Source organism: Budorcas taxicolor, chromosome 3 (assembly GCF_023091745.1).
Source record: "Budorcas taxicolor isolate Tak-1 chromosome 3, Takin1.1, whole genome shotgun sequence".
In the NCBI taxonomy this organism is placed as follows: Eukaryota; Metazoa; Chordata; class Mammalia; order Artiodactyla; family Bovidae; genus Budorcas; species Budorcas taxicolor.
In genome coordinates this window covers 43,960,078-43,979,965 of record NC_068912.1, presented here as the reverse complement: position 1 = coordinate 43,979,965, position 19,888 = coordinate 43,960,078, and positions in this window count along the sequence as shown.

Below are 19,888 nucleotides of genomic sequence, written 5' to 3'. Positions count from 1 at the left end.
AATGTGGTAAGTCATTATCCCTGACTTCAAGGTACTTAAAATTCTATTAAAGAGGCAAGGCCATACCCAGAGCTATGTGAGAAAAACAAGTAGTGACAGAAGTATGGTTTTGTCTTAGAAACATGGGAGATGGGGATTTCAAAAAGAAAAGATATGAGATAGAAAGGTCAGGGAAAACCTCATGAAGGAGGTTAACTTCAAAAGATGAACTGATACTGTTTTGCATTGTAGAAAAAAAATTAGAAAGTAGGAAAACAAGTGCATCATAATGAAAAGGATGATTGGATAGGAAGTGACTTTTGCCAAAGAATACAACTTAATAATAGGAAGAGGTACCATTTAATGAGTGTATGTGTAAGGTACACAGTATAGTGTCATATCTGACATACATGAAATGGCATTTAATCTACACAATAAGTTCAGATACTATTGTTCAGTTCAGTTCAGTTGCTCAGTCATGTCTGATTCTTTGTGACCCCATGGACTGCAGCACACCAGGCTTCCCTGTCCATCACCAACTCCTGGAGCTTCCAATGAATATTCAGGACTAATTTACTTTATGATTGTCTGCTTTGATCTCCTTGCAGTCCAAGGAATTCTCAAGAGTCTTCTCCAACACCACAGTTCAAAAGCATCAATTTTTCAGTGGTCAGCTTTCTTTGTGGTCCATGTCTCATATCCATATCTGACTACTGGAAAAACCATAGTTTTGACTAGACAGGCCTGTGTCGGCAAAGTGATATTTCTGCTTTTTAATTTACTGGCTAGGTTGGTTATAGCTTTTCTTCCAAGGAGCAAGCATCCTTTTAATTCATGGCTGCAGTCACCATCTGCAGTGATTTTGGAGCCCCAAAGAACAAAGTCTCTCACTGTTTTCGTTTCCCCATCTAATTGCCATGAAGTTATAGGTCAGTCAGTTCAGTCCCTCAGTCATTTCCAACTCTTTGAGACCCCATGAACTGCAGCACGCCACGCCTCCCCATCCATCACCAACTCCCGGAGTTTACCCAAACTCATGTCCATTGAGTCGGTGATGCCATCCAACCATCTCATCCTTTGTCATCCCTCTATCCTCCTGACCTCAATCTTTCCCAGCATCAGGGTCTTTTCCAATCAGTCAGCTCTTTGCATCAGGTGGCCAAAGTATTGGAGATTCAGCTTCAACATCAGTCCTTCCAATGAACACCCAGAACTGATCTCCTTTAGCATGGACTGGTTAAATCTCCTTGCAGTCCAGGAGACTCTCAACAGTCTTCTCCAACACCATGGTTCAAAAGCTTCAATTCTTCTATGCTCAGTTTTCTTTATAGTGTAACTCACATCCATACATGACTACTGGAAAAAACCACAGCTTTGACTAGATGGACCTTTGTTGACAAGGTAATGTCTCTGCTTTTGAATATGCTATCTAGGTTGGTCATAACTTCTCTTCCAAGGAGTAAGTGTCTTTTAATTTTATGGCTGCCATCACCATCTGCAGTGATTTTGGAACCCAGAAAAATAAAGTCTGACACTGTTTCCACTGTTTCCCCTTCTATTTGCCACAAAGTGATGGGACCGGATGCCATGATTTTCATTTTCTGAATGTTGAGTTTTAAGCCAACTTTTTCACTCTCCTCTTTCACTTTCATCAAGAGACTTTTTAGTTGCTCTTCACTTTCTGCCATAAGGGTGCTGTCATCTGCATATCTGAGGTTATTGATATTTCTCCCGGCAATCTTGATTCCAGCTTGTGCTTCTTCCAGTCCAGCGTTTCTCATGATGTACTCTGCATAGAAGTTAAATAAGCAGAGTGACAATATACAGCCTTGATGTACTCCTTTTCCTATTTAGAATCAGTCTGTTGTTCCATGTCCAGTTCTGACTGTTGCTTCCTGACCTGCATGTAGGTTTCTCAAGAGGCAGGTCAGGTGGTCTGGTATTCCCATCTCTTTCAGAGTTTTCCACAGTTTATTGTGATCCACACAGTCAAAGGCTTTGGCATAGTCAATGGCTTTGGCATAGTCAATAAAGCAGAAATAGATGTTTTTCTGGAACTCTCTTGCTTTTTCCATGATCCAGCAGATGTTGGCAATTTGATCTCTGGTTCCTCTGCCTCTTCTAAATCCAGCTTAAACATCTGGAAGTTCTCAATTCATGTACTGTTGAAGCCTGGTTTGGAGAATTTTGAGCATTACTTTACTAGCATGTGAGATGAGTGCAATTGTGCAGTAGTTTTAACATTCTTTGACATTATCTTACCACTGTTAGCCTCATTTAAAGATAACGAAACTAAAGTTTAAGGTGGCTAAGTAGTTTGCTCAAAATCACAGGCAGCAGTAGTGTCAAGATTCAAACACAGTTCTGTTGGACTCCAGAACCAAGGCCTTGGCCAGGTTCACCCAGACTTCTGATGTACTATTACCACTCTAGGTGGCCACAAAATTCCCAGTCAGAGCCCATACTGCTCAAGGTTCCTAGAACCTCCATCCTTGAGTGATATTTGTTTAAAAACCTGTGATAGCAGTCTGCCTAGGAAGAGCATCAAACTCTCTCTTCATGTGCTTTTATAATAAACAGACTGCAGTGCCCTGCTGGTGGAGAATGTGGATGCTCGGGCCTACAAGGTTACAGTGCTCCTCATTACAGTCCAAAGTAATCCCAGAGTTTATGACCTATCCTTACATAATTGGCAATCAAAAAACCCCCTGCTTTGTGTATGGACAACACTTTCAGTAGTCTCCCCTTATTCCGAGGATAGGTTTCAAGGCCCCAATGGATGCCCAAAACTGCAGGTAGTGCTAGACCCCAAATATACTGTTTTTTTCCTGTATATACATATTTAAGATAAAATTTAATTTATAAATTAAGTACTCTGAGATTAACAATAGTAGATAATAATCAAATAGGACAACTATATATACTATACTAAAAGCTATGGAAATGTAATTTCTCTCTCTCAAAACATCATACTGTACAAATGCAGTGCCTATTTCATCTTAACTAAGCATTTATCATGCACTGCAGCCATAACTTTTGCAGTTTGAGCTGTGACAGCAAAACTAGAGCAAATTTCTTTTTCCTTCTTCACAATTTCAAAGATAGAAGATTTGTTCTTCCTGTAAATCATAGCAACCTCAGAGTACAATTTTTTTCTTTCCTTGTTAAGTCAAGAACTTACACCTTTTCACTTAAAAGAAGCACTTTCTGGCTTCTCTATGGAATATCTGAATTCCCAGCATCCCTGCTCTTACATTTTGAGTCCATTTTTAAGTAAAATAAGTATTACTTGAACACAAGAACTGCAGTGTTGCAACAGTGGATCTGATAACCAAGATGGCTACTAAGCGACCAGCAGGTGGGTAACTTACATGGCGTGGATACACTGGACAAAGGAATGATTCAATTCCCAGGTAAGAAAGGAGTGAGACCACATGGGGCTGCATCACGCAACTTGGAGTGGCATGCAATTGTTTATTTATGAAATTTTTCACTTAATATATTCAGACCATGGTCAACCATAGATAGCTGAAACTATGGGAAGTAAACCTGCAAATAAGTAGAGTAACTACTGCATTTAAAGCCCCCCACCCGGCCCGCCCACAGCAGTCTTACAGATTCTTTGACCTGCCTTAGAATAGATGCAAATACTTCAGGCCCACCTAGTCATGTCTAGGCCCAATCTAGATCTCTCAACTCCTCCACTGTGGGGCAGAATCCCTGCACCATCCACTACCTAAACTGTCTTTTACATAAACTGCAATAATGCCCCCCACAAATTCATGTTAGTCTTCTCCTAATGCTTAAGTAATAGTTTAGCAATGTGTCCATTTATTCAGTGTTTTCTTATTAAATGCTCACTAGACAGTAGTCCCTGTTCTGCCACACAAACAGTATCATGAAAAAATTTTTTTCTATTCCCCTTCTTGTTCTTCCCTATCCTACTCTCTAGAGATTAGTTAGCTAACCTTATAACATTAAAGTTATGCTATGAAAGATTATCAGTATTAGTAAATGGGTTGTTGGCTTGTAGGAGCTGCAATCTAATGATTACGAGTCTATATCTTAGTTTTTCTAGGACAGAACCAAAAATGGATTCTACTGGCCTTGAGTATATTTTGATGGGAACAGGATGGAGCCAGGAATGCTGTCAGAGGGATATAAAAGGAAGATAAGGAATTGTGGGGACAGATGGAAGAGGAGATTTCCAGGGTCCACCTGTTATCTGTTGCTACATAAAAAATTACCCAAAAATCTTTGTGACTTAATAATAAGTGGGCTTCTCTGTGGGTTCAGTGGTAAAGAATTCACCTGCCAATGCAGGAGAAATGGGTCTGATCCCTAGTCTGGGAAGATCTCACAAACCACGGAACAACTAAGCCCCCTTGCACCACAACTACTGAGCCTGTGCTCTAGAGCCCAGGAACTACAAAGCCCACGCACAGAAACCAGAGAGTGGCCCCACTCACCAGCACCAGAGAAAAGCCCATGCAGCCGCAAAGACCCGGCAGAGCCAGAAATAAGCAAAATCATTTAAGAAACGATAATTATTATATCTCAGATCTTCTGTGGATAAGCAATGCACAGGGCACTGTGAGGAAATGGCTTGTTTCTGTTCATAATGTCTGAACCTCAGCTGGGAGTTGCAAAGGCCAGGGGATAGATCATCCTGTGGTTTTTCCACATGACCTTGGCTTCCTCACAACTGGGGGCTAGATTCCAAGAGCAAGTGTCCAGAGAGAGACAGAGGAAAGAGAAAAAAGAAAAGCAGAAGTTGTATCCTTTTTATGACCTAGCCTCAGAAGTCACAAGGTATCACTTCTGCCATACTTAATCAGAACCTAGATTCATAGGATGGAGACCTAAGATCCACCTCTCGGGAGCCCCACCTCTCAGTGGTGTAAGTCACACTATAAAGAGAGCACAGGGAATTGAATAAACCTATTTGTATGGCCATCTTTATAAAATACAATCTACAGTGCCACTTAGAGGTAAATCTGAATGAACTCCTAGATGATACAATGTGTGTGGTAACTAGATGTTTTTGCAGTCTCCCCTACAGGCATTTCTTGGTAGTAGACTTTATTAACATACCTAATGTTAATATTAACATTATTAAGCTGGAAACCAAGGTCCTCAGTATCCCCTCCTTTATATTGTTTCAGGTTGCTGCTGCTGCTGTTGCTAAGTTGCTCCAGTCCTGTCCGACTCTGTGTGACCCCAGAGACGGCAGCCCACCAGGTTAGAGTTGGCCGAAAGAGAAACGAGTATGGGCCAGAAGTGAAGCAGTGGGCATTACTCCATGAAGACCACTGAGGAGAGATACGGTGAGGAACAGTTGCTCAGCAGGTCCTGGCTTATCTTTGCTCTCCTCCACCAGGTTTCCAGCTCTTCCTCGTCTGCCCATGCCCACCACCAGGCCTTTGGCTGTGGACCTGTAGAGGCAGCAACTGTACAGATCATCAGCTTTTCATAGACCTTACATAACTTCCTGTTCTCATTCCTGCTTCAGTGGCTGGAAATACTTTGATTCTCAGATTTTTCCCTATGACTCCAACTTATTCACCTGCATCAGTGCCTTGAGAAGATGAGTTAGCCACTTTTCTTATTCTCCAGCTCCCTCTTGTTGAAGTTCAATATCTCAACTAGTCCTACAGTTTTGTCAAGTCTAATTCCTACAATAAATCTGTGATTTGATAACACTCATAGTGTCTCTGTTTTGCTGTCTGGGCCCTGACTAATAGAATTCATATTGAAAAATCTTGGGAGTATCTGGATCAGTCATAGCAGCAAATCCACCTCCTTCCTGTTCAGACAATGTAAATGCTAGGGCGTGAAAAGAGCCCGAACCAAGAAGTCAAGAAGTGGAAGTGACAGCAAACCAAAGTAATAGTCCTCTGGACAAAGCCATTAACTTACTGTGCCTCTAGCTCTGTGACGGCAACAGGTAGAGAGAGGTAGGGCTCACTTTTTTTTTTCTTTTTTTTTTCTGTTAATAATGCCTGCATTCTGGAACCTGAGGCCCTGTGAAGCTAGGAAATATATAGAATCATGAAGAGAGGAAGTGTTTCTTGGCAACTGACTAATCTATAAAAACACTGTCACTCATCAACCTGAAGTTCACAAAAGCCACACCTTGCTTCACACGGTCATCTAATACCTGAGTAGAAGAACACCCTCCAGACCTTGAGGCGAGGACCTGCCTGACAAAACAAGAACAGTGAGTGTCTGTTAGAAAGAGCTTCCTTTGTAATACCGAGAGAACAGAAACAGAAGGGCTTCTGTTTCAAGGCCAGCATCCCCTGGGGAGAGGACACGTTCCCCTTGGTTTTCCCACCTTCCCAATCTGGCTTCGCTTCTTCAGCCTAACCTCTTTGAGCCCTGCCAGCAGGCATCAATTAAACTGCCACCTACCAGACACCTGCCTGAGCACTCTGTATCAAAGTTCCTTCTTATGAGAAGGTAGCAAGTGTCTACCACTCACTCCAACCTTAGTCTAGGACGAGAGGAGGTCATGTCTCAGCCCTTCACCAACAGGAGTAGAACTGCTCTTCTTTACTGCAAAATGTCATGTCAAAGCCAAACCTCAGTCTTAAATTTCCTGAAAGAATGCGTAGAGCTCTCAGGAAGGGCCAGTGAGCCCCTAATGCACTAAGTATGTTGCTTTTCTAGCCCACTCAAGCTGGGAGAAATAAAGAGTCTTTCACACAACAACCTCAGCCTCATGTCTTTTTCCCAAAGCCATAGCTTGACAGAATCATCCTATTAACAATGGGCTGGATATGAGTAGCAATTATTAAATGACACTATTTGTGAAAGCAATATTGTACCTTAGATGCAGTTCTGTCAGAGGAATTAGACAAGAAAATGTCAAGGACAAAGCGCAAGTATTCAGGCCCACTATGTTTTTGTGCTTCTGCTGCCCTCCAGAACATTCTTCCAAGTCACCATGATCTGAAGCCAATTAAGAGCAAAATCAGACAATACCATCTTGAAACACATTTTAATTGAATGCATTGGAAATCCAGTGCTATAACAATACATACTCTAAAAAGGTAAGCTAAATTTTAAAAATCAGTTTAAATTTTCTTCACATATGTAAAGCATCAAGTATTGATTTTATGTAACCAAGGTTAAGAAGAAGAGAAATTCACAGACAAGAGCAGTAGTTCTCAACTAGGAGTGATCTTGACCCCAGGGTATATTTGACAAGATCTGAAGATATTTTTGGTCATCACAACTGGCAGTAAGGGGGGATGCTGCCCCTGGCATTTAGTTGGTAGAGGACAAGGGTGCTGCTAAACATTTTATGATGCACAAGACTTCTCCTCTCACACTAATAAATAAGTATCTGGCCCAAAATGTTAATGTCTTAGATGGGAAAATCTTGGACTAGCGACACCAAAAAATGAACTTAAATTATTTTCAGCAATCATGAATTTTAAATAAAGTGTAACACTTATAATCTAAGTTCACACTTTGAACCCCCTTTACCCTCCTTAAGCCTGTGTACCAATCATAGTACTGATAGATGACCTATGGAATGAGAATTTAAAAAACACAAAACTCTGCTTACAATCAAGATAAGCATCTCCATAGCACAGAACCAGACAGCAATGTGAAATGGAGTGCCTTCCACACTCTGGGTATAGGTGCAGTGGCAGCCGTGAGTTTGGTCCCTGTACACAATGGAGACATGGGAAAAGAAACCAAGTTTCACTACATGAAAGCAGGTTTTAAGAATAAGTTCAGTAAAGCTGCTACACAGAACTCTCTGAAGCAATGTCTTGCAGGAAGCTGAATGCCCAGGCAGGTAAAGGAAAAATACATAAATATTGACCAGTACCTGAGCCTAGCCACTCAGTGCCTGAATCTGTGATATCCTTAATGTCACCATGAGATGCGGACTTGAGTCACCAACATAAGAACTGCTTCTGGTCTTTGAGCCGAGAGGGTCAGTGATGGTGACCACAAAAGCACTGGACAGCAGAGAGGGTGAGAGAAAAAATCTACGCATCAAATTCCAAAATGCATGAAGAAAACTAACACTCAAAAAAGTTACCTTAAAAAATCAGCAGAGCATAAATTTACCGTTAGTTGTTCAGTTGTTTCCAACTCTTTGTGACCCCATGGACTATAGCCTACCAGGCTCCTCTGTCCATGAAATTCTCCAGGCAAGAATACTGGAGTGAGTAGCCATTCCCAACTCAGGGATCAAACCTGGCTCTCCTTCATTGTAGGCAGATTCTTTACCACTGAGTCACCCAACCAAGAGAGATTTGGCAATAGCCAGTGACATTTTTGATCATCTTAACTGGCAGGGTTAAGTGTACTACTGGCATCTAGCAGGTAGAAGCACTGGAAAATTCATCAGAATTCAGAATAGCATGATGAAAAAATTATTTCTATATGAAATAGTAGTTAAAAGACAAAAGACAAATTAACTAACAGTAGTTCCAGGAAGGGTATTAGAAGGAATGCAGTTGATACAATACACAAAGATAAAGTAGATAAAATGGCTTAAAATATGAAGAAGTCTATGAGCACTATTAAAGAGCACTCTAAGTACAAGCAGGATAAACAAAGATAAGTCTGCATCTAGACATCAGAGTAAATCAACAGAATATCAATATGTAAAGAGAAATTTTTTAAAAACTACCAGGGGAAAGGAGAGAACACCTAAAAGTAATGACAATAAACAAGTTTCTTAATGTTTTCACTATCAGTAGATTTCTCATCAGTAGCAATAGATGCCAGAAAATAACATAATGATATCCTCTAAAACCTTAGGGAAAGAATGCTTAACCTAAAATTCTATACTCAGCCGCATAATCTTTCAAGAGAAGAGGCAAAATAAAAGTAATCTCAAACATAATAAAAATACCCATAGACTCTACATAAACAAGGCTCTTTTTGTGTAAATAGAGGCAAAGGTGTTTATGTGTGTAATATACATGTAAAACTATATAATCACATATATTTGTATAAAACACATGTTTATTGCATGTATACGTGTGTACATGTTTATACAATTTTAGTTTCCAAATCACAAGAGGAACAAAAACAGGGAGTATGTCTAAAACTATCACAACAATAAAGAAAGAGAGAGGAAAAAGAGGAAGAAAGAAGGAAAGAAATGAAGAAAGAGACAGAAGGAGGGAGGGAAAAGGGTAGGGGCAAAGGGAAAGGATGATAACCAGAAAGCAGAGCTGAGATAGTGGAAGCAAATCCAGTAGTGCCAATAATCAAAATAAATGCAAAGAGAGTAACCGAACTATGGGAGAGTGCTCAGTGGTGTCTGACTCTGCGACTCCATGGACTGCAGCCCACCAGGCTCCTCTGGCCATGGGATTTCCCAGGCAAGAATACTAGAGTAGGTTACCACGCCATCCTCCAGGGGATCTTCCCAACCGAGGGATCAATTGAGCCAGCATCTCCTACATTGACAAGTGGATTCTTTACCACTGAGCCCCTTGGGAAGCCCAAATAACAGAGATTATCAAGAAAGAAAAATATATAGTTTGCAAGAGACTTGTTAAAGTGCATAGAAAGTTTGGAAATAAAGGTCTAGGAAAGATATATCATGAAAATATTAATCAAAAGAACTCTCATGTTTCAAATAGAAGTCTCAATTTCCTTCTCTGTAAAATAGCAATGATGGTGCATCATAATGCTAGTCTCTCAAGATTAGATGACATAATGTTCAAGTGTGTCACACAGGCCCAATAATAAATACTCAGTCCCTGTTGGATTTAAATCTCTTATCCTGAAACAGTGTTCTAAGAGCCCCCATACCAGCTAAAGATTGTTCCTCCTCTTATAAACAGACACCTTATCCTGGGAGTTAGCACCGCCTTTTTCTGGTGGCATGAGCTTCTGGACCACTTTACTTTTTCCATACTGGGAAACTGACAGCTTAGATTCAGGAATAAAGACTCTATATTAGGTATTAATGCCTTTCAGGGTAAGGTATTCAGGGAATTTCACAGGTGCATTACAAAGATATAGAGACTAAAATCAGAATTCCAACTTCCTGGGACTCTGGAGGGAAAGAAGTGTGTTTTATGTTCTATTCTCATCAGGGCTTAATACTCCTGGTAGATGAGTACACTAGGAGAAACAACTTCTAAGACTGAAAGAAGCTCTGAAAAGAAGTCTGATCATACTGTTATTTACCAAATGGGGTCAAATTCTAAAATCCTGCTGGATGAAAATGTACAAAATGTAAAATGTTATTATAGCTTTTAGAATTTTCAAACAGCAATAGCTTAAATTCAAAACAGTGTCTTAAAATTTAGTCTGAGGGTTTCAGCTTATAATCTTCAGCATAGCATAATAGTCCTATGATAATAACATTTTCAGTTACACTTGGAAAGACAAAATTTAACCATAAATATAAGGCAGAGTTTGGTTTTGACTTTAAATTATACAAAAGCTACACCTGCTTAGATATAAGGGGTGCCAGACCTTCTAATAGCTTTTTTCCGCTTTCTTTTGAAAGGTTCCAAATCATGTACTTTCAATATCATATTTAGCAAGAAAATATTTTCAAGCACATTATCCCAACCCAGTGTCTGAGAAGCTGCCACTCTGAATCAACATTGCCCTAAATTTTGTAGCTAGTGTGCAGCGAAATGCCAATTCTCACCAAACCTACGTGAAAATTTTAACAAGATGTCCTCTACTTTGATTTGATGTAGCAAGATAAAAAGACAATTTCTCTGCTAGGAACTGAGAGAAGTCAAAAAGATCAAAGGAAATATTTCCAAAAAAAGCAACACATCACATTTGTAATAACTTCTTTCTTGCTAACCATAAGCTCCATAAAGACAAAAAACTATGGCTAAACTGGTAATATTAGTACCTTTGACAGTAAATAATGCCTTTGATATAAAATTAACTATCATAGAGCATGATCCAAGAAGTGCCAATTGACTAACTCAGATGGGATTCTCTTGGACCAACCCTTCCTTCTTGATTTTTATAATTGTTCACTTTCCCACTCTGAGTACCCCCATCCCTCTCCTTATTCCCTCATTCTCCCTTTAAAATGCCCAGGTACCTCTTTATAAATTGAAGTTGAATTCATTTCTGGACTCTTTTCTTTATTACAGTTATATATTATTGATGAAAATCTGTCTTTACCACTTTGACTACAGCCTGACTTTGTCTTCAATAGTACTTGTATATTAAAATAAAATGACTTTTAAAACTGCCAACTTTAAGAAATAGAACCGTCCCAATTTTTAAGGACTGTTCAATAAAATCTACAAAGAATGGGAAAAATGAAAAGAAGAAGGAGATGATAAAGAAAGCCATAATGGTTATTTTGACTTTAAATTGACTGACATGACTAAGTTTATAAGGGAAATTTTGCTGCTAATAAATATGAATCTTTTTGAGCTCCTCTGGAATGGAAAATACTAACATTGTGTCAGAAATAAATACAGAGAACCACTGCAAGCCTTCTTTCCTCCATTTATCCTTTCAACAAATTCTATTGAGCACCTAGTATATCAAGAACCAAGCAAGCAGGCAGAATAACCCGGCAGCCAAAAGCTATATGAAAACTAAAACTCAAGACTAATAAGAGAAAAGGAAAAAACAAAACAGAATCATGCATACTGCTGCTGCTGCTGCTGCTGCTAAGTCGCTTCAGTCATGTCCGACTCTGTGCAACCCCATAGACGGTAGCCCACCAGCCTCCCTTGTCCCTGGGATTCTCTAGGCAAGAACACTGGAGTGGGTTGCCATTTCCTTCTCCAGTGCATGAAAGTGAAAGTGAAATCCTGTCCAACTCTTAGTGACCCCATGGACTGCAGCCTACCAGGCTCCTCCATCCATGAGATTTTCCAGACAAGAGTACTAGAGTGGGATGCCATTGCCTTCTCTGAGAGTCATGCATAATTTATTATTTATTATTATTATATCTTATTAACATTTTAGAAACTCGTAAGTACCAGCACTGTGCCAACCACATACATATTTTTTTTTAACTTTTAAGTTTTTATTTTTTTTTAACACCAAAAACATCTTGTATTGTGGTGTATTCAATTAACAATGTTGTGGTAGTTTCAGGTGAACAGCAAAGGAACTCAGCCATACATATACATGTATCCATTCTCCCCCAATAGAAAGACATGCCCAACCCCAGAACATTTTATCAAATGATCTGGGGATGGGCAGATCTGACCACTCAATTCTTACAGTCTTTCACATAGCTTCATACCCTATTGTTGCTCTCTTATCAATGAGAAAAAGAACACAGATTGTTAAATTGTTCCCATTACTGTATATCAAGTTTTGTACCATTCTGATAAAACCTTAGGTTAATCTAAATTTATCTGACCTGGAAAGTCTTCTAATATTGTCATCAGATTCAAAAAATGAATAGCATGAACCCTCCATCCTCCACAGTTAGCTTTCTCCTGGCTATAATCTTCATTTTTCTTGCTGGACCATGCTCCTAGGAATGACACCACTGGTGCCAGTTTTCTGGAAAGACCATCAGAGGCCAGGCAGCTACACAACTGTCCTGTGGTTTCTAATGCCAGAGGGCCACACTGGGGCATGGATCAGCTTTGCCACAGAAGATTCTCCAGTCCCACAACAGAATCTCTGGCTGCCACACTGAGGACCAGCAACTCTTCAAAGTTACTTTTCTGATTTCCCCCAAAACTCTCTTCCCAATAGTGTTTCTTTATATTTTTTGAAAAACGTGTCAAAATCAATACAGTATAGTCAAGTAAAATAAAGTAAAATTTTTAAAAAAAGAAAAACATTGATATGAGGGATAAAACTAGAGGACCACTTGCTCAAGTTCCTAGGGTTTTCCAAGTTGACTATAAGTTTTAAACCCAAATACTAGACTCTTAAGTAAAATCTAGCATGGAGGTCATTGATCCTGCTGTCAGATCAGTAGTAATATGACACAGGCCACAAGAGAAAGCTTTGCAACATCACTACTTACCTGTCTAATGGGGAAGAAATCCTTTGAAAATCTCTAACTACCCAACCTCTGAATTAGTACCACCAAAATGAGAACCCTTAGCAATATTTAGTGGCTTGGAGAAATTTGATTTACCTGAAGAATAAAATTAAGCTTAAAAAAGAAGTTTTTGAATAAAATGATATTAATAGTATCAGACAGCCAAGTCCTTGGAGACCAAGAGAAATATATTGAGGTTTGAGGTCTGAGAAGGAGAGGCCATTCATAGAAGAAATTCATGGGGATGTAGAATATTAATGACAATATTAGAAGACTTTCCCCCCACAGGGGAAAAATCAATCCAGCCCTCAACTTCAAAGAGGATAGCAAACAAAGGGGAAATTTGAGAAGGAAATATATAAGGGATTGAGAAACTTCACCATAAAAAATGACTGAATATGAAGATGTCAAGGGGAGGGGAAACAGATAAACTAACTCAAAAGAAATTGAGCTTTCTACACAGAGAAAGCACACAATTTTTTGGCGAGGTCCAAAATTTCACAAGGAAAACGTTATTATTGTTGTTTGTTCTTTCCTATTGCAGCAGCCTAACTGGAAAGCAATAGAGTCAGCTAGAAAAACACAATGCAGGCTTCTGTTCTAGGGGAAATGGAAAAAAAAAAAAAAAAAGAGGCCCAAGGTTGCCTCCTTCTTACCCACTCTTGAGGCACATTTTTATACCATTGTTGGACTTTGCAGTTTTCCTCTGGTTGCCATGGCATCAGAGAGACAAATGCCCTGCTTCCATTTCAAAACTGAATTCCCTTACAAACAAAATTGTTTCCATTTGAGAATATTCTCACCCTCACACTCCATCAGAGCTGTTTTCAAAAGAACGTGTCTTTTAAAAATATGGATGAAAATTCATTGCATTCTTCTAATTAGGGAAGAAATACATAGCTCTTTTTTAAGAACTAGAAAATACAGAAAAATATTTTCTAAATGAAATTAGATGAGTTTGTGAGCTCTTCACCTACAGGTGATCAATGGCTCACATTAGGGCATATCTATTTCAGGTATTTTCTCTATGTAAATATATTTTTTGTTTTATATATTACAAAACTGCAGCCCCATTATGTATACAGTTGTGCATGCTTCCTTTTCATCACTTTATATCCTATAGATGTACCCTTCTAAAGCTGGGTTATAAAATTCAGAGGTGGTCTTTATAGAACATTAGCATTTTTCTCATTTGCATTTTATATATTCTTATCTAAAGGAGAATTTAATACGATGGCAGTCTGGCCTTTGTATCCCCATGAATCTAAATGTTTGAGAGAAGTTAGTAGCAGAAAAGGATGAGTTAACTGTGTTAGGAAATTCTTGGAAATTTTTATTCACTTTCCATTACATCATGTCATTGAAAAGGGAGTAGGGATAGCATCTAATAAGGTTTGTTTGAACCAAAAAGATTTGAAAAAGTAACTATAAAACGTTATGGGTTTGTTTCAACAATACATGTTCTCCACAAGTACCAGAGAAATTTACAATTAGCAATTCTTTAACCTATTCATTCTTGCAAAGCAGATCAAGATTACCAGGCCAGTCCCATAAACCAGGAAACTGGACTCTGAAGGATATAAAAACCCCAACAAAGAAGGTGTAGTAGTGGAAATTACATCAGTTTTGCCTCAAACAAACATGATTCAAATCCAAGCCCTGCAATTCAGTAGATGTGTGACCCAAAACATGTTGCTTTAATTCCCTAAATCTCAATTTCCTTATCTCTAATAATTTGGATTGAAAAACTACCCAGCCACAGCACTGCAATAAGAATTAAAGGAGATGAAATGGGGGAAATGCTTTAGCATCATGCCTGACAGAGGGTAGTTGTCTGGTTCAAATTCATACCCTTCTTTCAATGGCAACCTGAAATAAACTTAAAGCTCTACTTCAGAATTACACCATTTCCGTAAACAATGGTTTTTATGTTTGTTATGTGAGTGATTAGTGATTCTACATTGTTTTTCTTACATTAACATTCTTGTTAACACTGCCTCCATTCTCCTTTCAGTAAAAGTTATGTAATGCAAAAAGTTTTCTGCTGAAATTTTAGAGTCAGGAAGAAAAGGAATGTTCATATTTCCAACAAGTTTCTTTTTCTGAATTCCCAGCTCAGTAGAGGAAACAAGTTAATTTGTGTACTGTCAAAGTCAAAAGAGAAAAAAAGACTTCCCCTGTTCACTGTTAAGAAATCTCCTTAACTATTCTACCAGGACTTCCAGAATCAAGATTAAAAAGAGAAGGAAAAAAATTATGTTTCCACAGGTTTCATATCAATAGGAGGATGTTGAAATTGTGCCGGTAAACAGAATAAGGAAGCAAAAGCCTCGTTAGGACCTAATTATTTTATAATTAACCTACTGAAAGCAGATGCAATCCAGAGTTTGCTCAAGAGATTTTTGAAGATTAAGAGATTAAATTAAACCAATTATTAAGCCTGAAAATATATGGCAGGCATCAAAAAAAATTCTCATTTTTTAATATTCCTAGGGTTAGTCTAAGTCCTAATAAAAAGTGTCATTATTTTTCTTTTGGATATTATCTTTATTTATTTAGCATGTTTAAAAATCACTTGTATAGGTAAATCAGTGTAACACTGGAAATGAATAGCTTATATCCCATATTTATAGTCACCCTAAGTACAAACTACTAATGCTAGTACTAGAAGACTGATGACTAGATAGATAGCAAAATACTACTTCTGAACCATTTTTTAAATTAGTACTTAGATATAAATCTGGCCTAGTCTGCTGAGATAGCCTATAAGTTTCTATATAAGTCAATGTCATTTTACAAATGAAAACAATACACAGAAAAGTTTTGTGATTTGGTTAATGATCTAAAGGCTTGAAAAAATACAAAATATAAAAAAGCTATAAAGACTTGAAAACTAAAATAAACATGTTTGGATTTTTTCCTGGGACAGTGATGAGTTATTGAAAGTTTTTGACCATGAGGCTTACATCATCTCTAAGAAGTCTTAGGAAGATCATTCAGAAAATAGTTGGCAGAATAAACTTAAGGAGGGAGAAACTAGTGACAGGAATTTTAAACAAAATTTTTCGGCAAAAGGGTAATTTTAAAAAGAGACAAGTTTGCTTCAACTGAAAGTGGTTTTGTTTCAGTTTGCATTTGGGGTTTTTTGTCTCCCCTACCCCATTAGAAATTCCTTTTCTATTGTCTCCTTTTCTTTAGAGGAAATCTGGTCCCTGTCCCACCCCCTTCCTTCCCCAGTGCTTTCTTGGAAACTCCTGCCTTGTTACATCTCATTGTAGCTTTAGATTCCAGCCTCTGGTTGTAAAACTTCTCTGCTGCTGCTGCTGCTGCTGTTAGGTCGCTTCAGTCGTGTCCAACTCTGTGCGACCTCACAGATGGCAACCCACCAGGCTCCTCTGTCCACGGGATTCTCTAGGCAAGAATACCAGAGTGGGTTTCCATTTCCTTCTCCCAAATCTTCTCTATTTGTAGCTAAAGAAGCAGATTTCATGATTGGGCATCATGTTTCACGTTGACCGCCCCCAGCCTTTCCCTCAGTACATATGTCTGAGTCCCTCAGAGGAGCTGCCTTCATGCACAGCCATAGACTATAAGTCCTTTGTGAGATTACATCTCATCCAAAGAGTTGCAGAACATCTGTCATCCAGCATTCCCAAATAAGTCTTGACTTTGACCCCCACAAAATGTTTCAGTCTGAGACGGATTTCTTTGCAGCGAGAAATCACAAATCCACCAAAAATATATATATATATATTTCTTTTTAAAATACCCATTCCTGAGGGTTTTGAGAACTAAGGTAGGTTGGCAAGGGTTGGCAAGAGCAGAGTCTGTGATTTAGGTGTTGCTTTCAAGGCCCAGCCTTCTTATAAAAGGAACATGTTTTCTCGTTCTCATGTGGTATGCTGCCTACCTAAGGGAATATAGGATGTTTTTTGTTTTTCTTTTTTTGCTATGAGAATCTTTCTTCTTTGGGATACATGTTTTTACTCGCAATAAACTGAAAAAATAGGAATTTTGATGATAAAAGGAAAATATAATGACATTTATTTTTATGTGATCAATAAGTAAACCTTCATGAACTAGTTAACACTCAAGAAAATGCCACATATTTGACAAAGCTCATTGACTTTTAAATTAAAAGAAATACTTAAGAATGTATCCACTAACTCTTCATTTTGAATACAAAAAAAAGGGAAACATTTCTTCACTTGGTAAGGGCATAATTCCTCTGTGAACGGAGTATAATAAAGAATATCCCAAAATTTATATAATAAAAAAGTCTTCTAAAATACCTGGCAAGTCATTCAGTTTAGGGATTATCTCACATGAAAAATATTCAATAGGGACATTACTTTTGGACTAATAGGTTTTCTATATTCCAGCACCTAGTTAGCATGCCTTACTTATTAACTTTAATATGGGAGCTAAAAATACTTTTTCAATCTCTGGCACTTTCTCAGAGTGCTTATCAAATTACATTTGAACTTGCCTATTGTCTTTATCCACCACTAAGCTGTCAGCTTGGAGAGGACAGGGACAACATCTGACTTGTTCATCATTTTTATCTCACTGACTAAAGATTGTAGGTTTCAGTAGCTCTTTGTTGAACGAAGTTAATGCTTTTAACATCAGAGTTGCTTTTTAAATAAACAGCTTATTTTTAAAACAATTTTGGGTTCAAAGAAAAGTTGCAAAGATAGTACAAAGAATTCTGATAGGCCCTTATCCAGTTTCAGTTTGCGCTAGTGTTATCATCTGACTGAGTATCTGTCTCAAAACTAAAGAACCCAGCATCAGTGAATTACTCTGAAGTAAACTTCACTTTTTGCAGATCTCAATAAATTTTCCCATTAACATTCTTTTTCTATTCCAGAACCTGATGCAGGACACTACATTGTATATAGTTGTCATCTCATGTTAGTGTGACAGTTTCTCAGTCTTTCCTTATTTTTCATGACTTTGAGAGTTTCAAGGAGTATTAGCTATACATTTTGTAGAGTATCTATAGAATTGGTTTTTTCCAATGTTTTTCTCATAATTAGTCAAAGGTTATGGTTTTTGAAAAGAAAGCTGCAGAAGTGAAGCATCTTTCTCCTTATTTTATATAAAGGACACCTGATAGGCATGTGACAGCATTGGTGATGCTAACCTTGGCCATGAGGTAAAGACAGTGTTTGCCAGGTTTCTCCACAGTAAAGCTACTATTCTGCTCATTCCTTACCCTGCCCTTTGGAAGTGAGTCAGTAAGTCCCAACCACATTCAAAAAGTGGAGTAGGGAAGTCCCCACACAAATTATTAGGAATTCTTCAGTTAGGAGATTTTTCTTTTCTTCCCCATTTACTTTTTTATTCAACCATTGATGTATGTCCTGTGAATGTATTCATATTTTATATTATAATCCTATATTATGATTTATCTTGCTGTTCAAACTATTGACATGCTTCTTTGACATGCTCCATCCTTTAATTTTTGGAATATTTCCTTACTCTTTAGTACTAGAAGATGCTCCAGGCTCATCTTATATTTTCCCTAACCAGGCCTAGAGTCAACCATTTTCTAAGGACCCCTCAGTTCAATTCAGTTCAGTCGCTCAGTCATGTCCAACTCTTTGCGACTCCATGAATCGTAGCACACCAGGCCTCCCTGTCCATCACCAGCTCCCGGAGTTCACTCAGATTCACGCCCATCGAGTCCGTGATGCCATCCAGCCATCTCATCCTCGGTCGTCCTCTTCTCCTCCTGCCCCCAACCCCTCCCAGCATCAAAGTCTTTTCCAATGAGTCAACTATTCGCATGAGGTGGCCAAAGTACTGGAGTTTCAGCTTCAGCATCATTCCCTCCAAAGAAATCCCAGGGCTGATCTCCTTCAGAATGGACTGGTTGGATCTCCTTGCACTCCAAGGGACTCTCAAGAGTCTTCTCCAACACCACAGTTCAAAAGCATCAATTCTTCGGCGCTCAGCCTTCTTCACAGTCCAACTCTCACATCCATACATGACCACTGGAAAAACCATAGCCTTGACTAGGCGGACCTTAGTCGGCAAAGTAATGTCTCTGCTTTTGAATATGCTATCTAGGTTGGTCATAACTTTTCTTCTAAGAAGTAAGCGTCTTTTAATTTCATGGCTGCAGTCACCATCTGCAGTGATTTTGGAGCCCCCAAAAATAAAGTCTGACCCCTAAGTGTGTTTATAGCAGAATGTTATTGAGAAATCAAGGTCTGTGCACTGACAGTATATGTTTCTCCTGAGATGTTATTGCTTCTAGACTCTCCATGGACTCTTGTTTCAGTGGACAGAGCTGGGTGATATATATATATATATGTATGTATATGTATATATACACACATATATGTGTATATATATATGTGTGTGAACCTAAATACACATTTAATTTTTTCTTTATTAATTCATCTCTCTGTATATTAAACCACATGTGAGTTCACACTAATGTCTTTGACTCTAATCCAGTACCAGAGGGCTCATTCTAGCATTCCCCTTGTGCTTGCTTGGAACCTTCCACTCCAACAGTGAGAAACATGGCTTCCGTTCACTTATTTGTTCATCCCCAGTGTATATGTAAAGCAGGTTCATAATTGTTAACTCATACCTCCATAAGAAACAAATTTACCAACTAGAATACAGTGCTCACATATAGTTCTTTTTGTCTTCAAGCTTACAATTTCAGTCAAAACTCTGTTTTTCAACTCAGCTAGCTCTTTTTTCCCCCTCCTAGACTCTTTAGTGCAGTCATGTTGTACATTTATGCTATAGTTAGAATCACTGGCCAAAGTCTGCATTTCATCTTGGGATCTCTAATACCTTCATTGGATACACTGAGGTTTACTGTATGTGATATACACTCCATACATTGTGACCAATACATAGTTATGCATCCACCATCCCAGTGCCATACAGAAT